The following is an 8,832-nucleotide window of genomic DNA, read 5'->3' as shown; positions in this document are numbered from 1 at the left end:
GAAGCAGTTTTCTAACACTCTTTTCCTAGAATCTGCAACGTGATTTTTGGGAGCCCATTGGGGGCCCATGGTGAAAAAGAAAATATCATCACGTAATAACTAGAGGGAAGTTTTCTGAGAGATTCCATTCTGATATGTGACTTCACCACACAGAGTTCCACACACTGCTTCTCGGCAGAGTTTGCTAAGACTGTTGTCTTGGATTCTGCAAAGTGATATTTGGGAGCTCATTGAGGGCTACGGTGAAAAAGGTTATATCCTCAGACAGAAAGTGGCAAGAAGTATTCTGAGAAACTGCATTGCTATGTGTGAGTGCAACTCACAGAGTTACACGCTTCTCTTCAGCTATCAGTTTGCTAAGACAGTTTGCTTGGAATCTGCAATGGGATTCTTCTTAGCGCAATGAGGCTTATGGTGACAAAGCAAGTGTCCTCAGAGGAAAACTGGAAAGAAGCTTTATTAGAAACTTCTCTGTGATGTGTGAATTCAACTCAAAGAGTTACACTTATGTCTCATGGAGCAGGCCACTAACACTGTCTTTGGGGAAACTGAGAAGTTGTACTCTGGAATGCGTTGAGTCCTGTGCTGATAAAGGAAATATCATCAGTTACAAACGGGAAAGAAGCTTTCTGAGAAACTTCTTTGTGTTCTGGAAATGGTCTCACAGAGTTACATCTTTGCATTCAGGAAGCAGTTTGCTAACACTCTTTTCCTAGAATCTGCAAGGTGATATTTGGGAGCCCATTGGGCTCCCATGGTGAAAAAGGAAATACCATCACATAATAACTAGAGGGAAGCCTCCTGAGAGATTCTTTTCTGATATGTGACTTCATCACACAGAGATCCACACACTGCTTCTCGGCAGAGTTTGCTAAGACTGTTTTCTTGGATTCTGCAAAGTGACATTTGGGAGCTCATTGAGGTCTATGGTGAAAAAGTTATATCCTCGGACAGAAAGTGGAAAGAAGTATTCTGAGAAACTGCATTGCTATGTGTGAGTGCAACTCACAGAGTTACACGTTTCTCTGCAGCTATCAGTTTGCTAAGACAGTTTGCTTGTAAGCTGCAATAAGATTCTTCTTAGCGCAATGAAGCTTACGGTGACAAAGCAAGTGTCCTCAGAGTAAAACTGGAAAGAAGCTTTCTTAGAAACTTCTCTGTGATGTGTGAATTCAACTCACAGAGTTAGACTTATATTACATGGAGCAGACCACTAACACTGTCTTTGGGGAAACTGAGAAGTTCTACTCTGGAAGGCGTAGAGGCCTGCGCTGGTAAAGGAAATATCATCAGTTAAAAACGGGAAAGAAGCTTTCTGAGAAACTTCTTTGTGATCCGTGAACTGGTCTCACAGAGTTACATCTTTGTACTCAGGAAGCAGTTTGCTAACACTCTTTTCCTAGAATCTGCAAGGTGATATTTGGGAGCCCATTGGGGGCCCATGGTGAAAAAGGAAATATCATCACATAATAACTAGAGGGAAGCTTTCTGAGAGATTCCATTCTGATATGTGACTTCACCACACAGAGTTCCACACGCTGCTTCTCCGCAGAGTTTGCTAAGACTGTTGTCTTGGATTCTGCAAAGTGATATTTGGGAGCTCATTGAGGGTTATGGTGAAAAAGGATATATCCTCAGACAGAAAGTGGCAAGAAGCATTCTGAGAAACTGCATTGCTATTTGTGAGTGCAACTCACAGAGTTACACGTTTCTCTTCAGCTATCAGTTTGCTAAGACAGTTTGCTTGGAATCTGCAATGACATTCTTCTTAGCGCAATGAAGCTTATGGTGAAAAAGCAAGTGTCCTCAGAGGAAAACTGGAAAGAAGCTTTCTTAAAAACTTCTCTGTGATGTGTGAATTCATCTCACAGAGTTACACTTATATTTCATGGAGCAGGCCACTAACACTGTCTTTGGGGAAACTGAGAAGTTGTACTCTGGAAGGCTTTGAGGCCTATGCTGATAAAGGAAATATCATCAGTTAAAAACGGGAAAGAAGCTTTCTGAGAAATTTCTTTGTGATCTGTGAATTCGTCTCACACAGTTACATCTTTGTCCTCAGGAAGCAGTTTGCTAAGACTCTTTTCCTTGGATCTGAAAGGTGTTATTTGGGAGCCCATTGGGGCCCACGTTGAAAAGGGAAATGTCATCACATAATAACTAGAGGGAAGCTTTCTGAGAGATTCCTTTCTGATATGTGACTTCACCACACAGAGTTCCACACACTGCTTCTCGGCAGAGTTTGCTAAGACTGTTGTCTTGGATTCTGCCACGTGATATTTGGGAGCTCATTGATGGCTATGGTGAAAAGGATATATCTTCAGACAGAAAGTGGCAAGAAGCATTCTGATAAACTGCATTGCTATGTGAGAGTGCAACTCACAGAGCTACACGTTTCACTACAGCTATCAGTTTGCTAAGACAGTTTGCTTGGAATCTGCAATGAGATTCTTCTTAGCGCAATGAAGGTTACGGAGACAAAGCAAGTGTCCTCAGAGGAAAACTGGAAAGAAGCTTTCTTAGAAAATTCTCTGTGATGTGTGAATTCATCTCACAGAGTTACACTTAAGTTTCATGGAGCAGGCCACTAACATGTCTTTGGGGAAACTGAGAAGTTCTACTCTGGAATCTTTGAGACCTATGCTGATAAAGGAAATATCATCAGTTAAAAACGGGAAAGGAGCTTTCTGAGAAACTTCTTTGTGATCTGTGAATTCGTCTCACAGAGTTACATCTTTGTCCTCAGGAAGCAGTTTGCTAACACTCTTTTCCTAGAATCTGCAAGGTGATATTTGGGAGCCCTTTGGGGCCCACGGTGAAAAGGGAAATATCATCACCTAATAACTAGAGGGAAGCTTTCTGAGAGATTCCTTTCTGATATGCGACTTCACCACACAGAGTTCCACACACTGCTTCTCGGCAGAGTTTGCTAAGACTGTTGTCTTGGATTCTGCCACGTGATATTTGGGAGCTCATTGGGGGCTATGGTGAAAAAGGATATATCCTCAGACAGAAAGTGGCAAGAAGCATTCTGAGAAACTGCATTGCTATGTGTGTGCGCAACTCACAGAGTTACACGTTTCTATTCAGCTATCAGTTTGCTAAGACAGTTAGCTTGGAATCTGCAATGAGATTCTTCTTAGCGCAATGAAGCTAACGGTGACAAAGCAAGTGTCCTCAGAGGAAAACTGGAAAGAAGCTTTGTTAGAAACTTCTCTGTGTTTTGTGAATTCATCTCTCAGCGTTACATTTATGTATGATGGAGCAGGCAACTAACACTGTCCTTGGGGAACTGAGAAATTCTACTCTGGAAGGCTTTGAGGCCTATGCTGATGAACGAAATATCATCAGTTAAAAACGGAAAGAAGCTTTCTGGGAAACTTCTTTGTGATCTGTGAATTCGTCTCACAGAGTTACATCTTTTTCCTCAGGAAACAGTTTGCTAACACTCTTTTCCTAGAATCTTCAAGGTGATATTTGGGAACCCATTGGGGCCCAGGGTGAAAAAGGAAATATCATCACCTAATAACTATAGGGAAGCTTTCTCAGAGATTCCTCGCTGATACGTGATTTCACCACACAGAGTTCCACACACTGCTTCTCGGCAGAGTTTGCGAAGACTGTTGTCTTGGAGTCTGCCAAGTGATATTTGGGAGCTCATTGACGGCTATGGTGAAAAAGGATATATCCTCTGACAGAAAGTGGCAAGAAGCATTCTGAGAAACTGCATTTCTATGTGTGAGTGCAACTCACAGAGTTACACGTTTCTCTTCAGCTATCAGTTTGCTAAGACAGTTTGCTTGGAGTCTGCAATGAGATTCTTCTTAGCACAATGAAGCTTACGGTGACAAAGCAAGTGTCCGCAGAGGAAAACTGGAAAGAAGCTTTCTTAGAAACTTCTCTGTGATGTGTGAATTCATCTCACAGAGTTACACTTAAGTTTCATGGAGCAGGCCACTAATATGTCTTTGGGGAAACTGAGAAGTTGTACTCTGGAAGGCTTTGAGGCCTATGCTGATAAAGGAAATATCATCAGTTAAAAACGGGAAAGGAGCTTTCTGAGAAACTTCTTTGTGATCTGTGAATTCGTCTCACAGAGTTACATCTTTGTCCTCAGGAAGCAGTTTGCTAACACTCTTTTCCTAGAATCTGCAAGGTGATATTTGGGAGCCCTTTGGGGCCCACGGTAAAAAAGGAAATATCATCACCTAATAAGTAGAGGGAAGCTTTCTGAGAGATTCCTTTCTGATGTGTGACTTCACCACACAGAGTTCCACACACTGCTTCTCGGCAGAGTTTGCTAAGATTGTTGTCTTGGATTCTGCCACGTGATATTTGGGAGCTCATTGGGGGCTATGGTTAAAAAGGATATATCCTCAGACATAAAGTGGCAAGAAGCATTCTGAGAAACTGCATTGCTATGTGTGTGTGCAACTCACAGAGTTACACGTTTCTCTTCAGCTATCAGTTTGCTAAGACAGTTTCCTTAAAATCTGCAATGAGATTCTTCTTAGTGCAATGAAGCTTATGGTGAAAAAGCAAGTGTCCTCAGAAGAAAACTGGAAAGAAGCTTCCTTAGAAACTTCTCTGTGATGTGTGAATTCATCTCACAGAGTTACACTTATGTTTCATGGAGCAGGCCACTAACACTGTCTTTGGGGAAACTGAGAAGTTGTACTCCGGAAGGCTTTGAGGCCTATGCTGATAAAGGAAATATCATCAGTTAAAAACGGGAAAGAAGCTTTCTGAGAAACTTCTTTGTGATCTGTGAATTCGTCTCACACAGTTACATCTTTGTCCTCAGGAAGCAGTTTGCTAACACTCTTTTCCTTGAATCTGAAAGGTGTTATTTGGGAGCCCATTGGGGCCCACGGTGAAAAAGGAAATATCATCACATAATAACTAGAGGGAAGCTTTCTGAGAGATTCCTTACTGATATGTGACTTCACCACACAGAGTTCCACACACTGCTTCTCGGCAGAGTTTGCTAAGACTGTTGTCTTGGATTCTGCAAAGTGATATTTGGGAGCTCATTGATGGCTATGGTGAAAAGGATATATCCTCAGACAGAAAGTGGCAAGAAGCATTGTGAGAAACTGCATTGCTATGTGTGAGTGCAACTCACAGAGCTACACGTTTCTCTACAGCTATCAGTTTGCTAAGACAGTTTGCTTGGAATCTGCAATGAGATCCTTCTTCGCGCAATGAAGCTTACGTTGACAAAGCAAGTGTCCTCAGAGGAAAACTGGAAAGAAGCTTTCTTAGAAACTTCTCTGTGATGTGTGAATTCATCTCACAGAGTTACACTTAAGTTTCATGGAGCAGGCCACTAACATGTCTTTGGGGAAACTGAGAAGTTCTACTCTGGAAGGCTTTGAGGCCTATGCTGATAAAGGAAATATCATCAATTAAAAACGGGAAAGGAGCTTTCTGAGAAACTTCTTTGTGATCTGTGAGTTCCTCTCACAGAGTTACATCTTTTTCCTCAGGAAGCAGTTTGCTAACACTCCTTTCCTAGAATCTGCAAGGTGATATTAGTGAGCCCATTGGTGCCCAAGGTGAAAAAGGAAATATCGTCACATAATAATTAGAGGGAAGCTTTCTGAGAGATTCCTTTCTGATATGTGAATACACCACACAGAGTTCCACACACTGCTTCTCGGCAGAGTTTGCTAAGACTGTTGTCTTGGATTCTGCCAAGTGAGATTTGGGAGCTCATTGATGACTATGGTGAAAAAAGATATATCCTCAGACAGAAAGTGGCAAGAAGCATTCTGAGAAACTGCATTGCTATGTGTGAGTGCACCTCACAGAGTTACACGTTTCTCCTCAGCTATCAGTTTGCTAAGACAGTTTGCTTGGAATCTGCAATGAGATTCTTCTTAGCACAATGAAGCTTACGGTGAGAAAGCAAGTGTCCTCAGAGGAAAACTGGAAAGAAGCTTTCTTAGAAATTTCTCTGTGATGTATGAATTCATCTCATAGAGATACACTTATGTTTCATATAGCAGGCCACTAACACTGTCTTTGGGGACTGAGAAGTTCTACTATGGAAGGCTGTGAGGCCTACGCTGATAAAATAAATATCATCTGTTAAAAACGGGAAAGAAGCTTTCTGAGAAACTTCTTTGTGGTCAGTGAATTCTTCTCACAGAGTTACATCTTTGTACTCAGGAAGCAGTTTCCTAACAATCTTTTCCTAGAATCTGCAAGGTGATATTTGGGAGCCCATTGGGGCCCACGGTGAAAAAGGAAATACCATCACATAATAAGTAGAGGGAAGCTTTCTGAGAGATTCCTTTCTGATATGTGACTTCACCACACAGATTTCCATACACTGCTTCTCGGCAGAGTTTGCTAAGGCTCTTGTCTTGGATTCTGCAAAGTGATATTTGGGAGCTCATTGAGGGCTATGGTGAAAAAAAAATATATCCTCAGACAGAAAGTGGCAAGAAGAATTCTGAGAAACTGCATTGCTATGTGTGAGTGCAACTCACAGAGTTACACGTTTCTCTTCAGCTATCAGTTTGCTAAGACAGTTTGCTTGGAATCTGCAATGAGATTCTTCTTAGCGCAATGAAGCTAACGGTGACAAAGCAAGTGTCCTCAGAGGAAAACTGGAAAGAAGCTTTCTTAGAAACTTCTCTGTGATGTGTGAATTCATCTCACACAGTTACACTGATGTTTCATGGAGCAGGCCACTAACACTGTCTTTGGGGAAACTGAGAATTTCTACTCTGGAAGGCTTTGAGGCCTACCCTGATAAAGGCAATATCATCAGTTAAAAACGGCAAAGAAGCTTTCTTGGAAACTTCTTTGTGATCTGTGAATTCGTTTCACAGAGTTACATCTTCGTCCTCAGAAGCAGTTTGCTAACACTCTTTTCCTAGAATCTGCAAGGTGAAATTTGGGAGCCCTTTGGGGCCCATGGTGAAAAAGGAAATATCATCACATAATATGTAGAGGGAAGCTTTCTGAGAGATTCCTTTCTGATGCGTGACTTCACCACACCGAGTTCCATACAGTGCTTCTCGGCAGAGTTTCCTAAGACTGTTGTCTTGGATTCTGCAAAGTGATATTTGGGAGCTCATTGAGGGCTCCAGTGAAAAACGATATATCCTCAGACAGAAAGTGGCAAGAAGCATTCTGAGAAACTGCATTGCTATGTTTGCGTGCAACTCACAGAGTTACACGTTTCTATTCAGCTATCAGTTTGCTAAGACAGTTTGCTTAGAATCTGCAATGAGATCCTTCTTAGCGCAATGAAGCTTACGGTGACAAAGCAAGTGTCCTCAGAGGAAAACTGGAAAGAAGCTTTCTTAGAAACTTCTCTGTGATGTGTGTATTCTTGTCACAGAGTTACACTTATGTTTCATGGAGCAGGCCACTAACACTGTCTTTGGCGAAACTGAGAAGTTCTACCCTGGAAGGCTTTGAGGCCTATGCTGATAAAGGAAATATCATCAGTTAAAAACGGGAAAGATTTGCAGCCAGCTTGCAAATCAGATCTTGGCTGAGGGCCAGGCAGCCGACCCCGGAGGAGCGGCCTGCTGGCGTCCCCAGCACCCTGGAGTTGAGGATGTCCTCCAAACCCATCACGCCTGCCCCCAGCAGCACCCCCGGCTCCAGCATCCCGGGGCCGGGTACCCCGGTCCCTACAGGAAGCGTCCCGTCGCTGTGGGGCTCAGTGCCAGGAGCCGCTGCCCCTTTCAGACAGCTGTTTAGCGACTTTGGACCGCCTTCTATCGGCTGTGTGCAGGCCATGAAACCACCTGGCGCCCAGGGCTCCCACAGCACCCACAGGGAACTGCTGTCGGTCACAGGGGAGATGGGCAAAGGGATCTGAACCACCTACGCTGGCATCAAGAGCACCACGGAGCACCTGAAGAGAGGGATCATCCATCCCTAGTCAGAGTGCCTGGCAGAGACAGGGCGGAATGCCCGCATTTACCAGGAAGCTCCTAAGCCTCCGTGTCTGGACTTTTCCCGGCCACTCCAGAGCACCTGCTTCTCCCTGGCCCTCATCCCTAGTTGCACTAACCATCCTGGGCTTCCTGTCCTGTGTCCCTTGATGCGTGTCCTCCAGGAACCAAGGGGCGGCTCTCACTCCAGGTGGCAGCGCTAACGATTCCCCCTCCCCCCATCCCACCCCACCAACGCAACAAGAGTTAGCAGTGAGGTCCCCGTGAGTCCCACCCATGACCTGCCGACAGTGTTGTCCACTGGAACTTTCTGCGGCCCCCACTACTCAGCCCTTCCCAGCACTTCTCCCACGTGCCCCGAGCCTCCTTCTCCCTCAGCATGGGCTCAGGCCTCAGGTCTGACACTTCCCTGCCTTGTGTCTTTTGCTAAATATGACCTTTCTATGTTAATAAAAGATGATTTGGAGTTGTGCTCTCTAAAATAGTTTAATATAAAAGAGAAATAAAAGGAAATTTAACAAAGGAATATATCGATGAATATTTAAATACTCAGATGACATTACTACCGGACATAATGAGATCATCAGATATTTCATTTACTTATGATTAATGTTTGTATTTATTTTTTATTGATTTTATTTTATTTATGTATTTATTTTTAGTATACTTTAAGTTCTAGGGTACATGTGCACAACCTGCAGGTTTGTTACATATGTACACATGTGCCCTGTTGGTTTGCTGCACCCATTATCTCCTCATTTACATTAGGTATTTCTCCTAATGCTATCCCTCCCCACACCCCCACCCCATGACAGGCCCCTGTGTGTGATGTTCCCCGCCCTGTGTCCAAGTGTTGTCATTGTTTAATTCCCGCCTGTGAGTGAGAACATGCAGTGTTTGGTTTTCTGAC

At 43.5% G+C, this 8,832-nt stretch overlaps 1 pseudogene across 1 annotated transcript; it reads left to right on the top strand.

Moving 5' to 3' along the window:
- Positions 1–7,531: 7,531 nt before the first annotated feature.
- Positions 7,532–8,201, top strand: LOC111540552 (annotated as a pseudogene). The gene has a single exon (XR_003308312.1). The product of XR_003308312.1 is annotated as a cyclin-dependent kinase 2-associated protein 2 pseudogene (transcript).
- Positions 8,202–8,832: the final 631 nt, after the last annotated feature.

Source organism: Piliocolobus tephrosceles, unplaced genomic scaffold (assembly GCF_002776525.5).
Source record: "Piliocolobus tephrosceles isolate RC106 unplaced genomic scaffold, ASM277652v3 unscaffolded_30136, whole genome shotgun sequence".
NCBI lineage: Eukaryota > Metazoa > Chordata > Mammalia > Primates > Cercopithecidae > Piliocolobus > Piliocolobus tephrosceles.
Note: the sequence above shows the minus strand (reverse complement) of the source record. Positions and strands in the feature narration are given on the sequence as shown.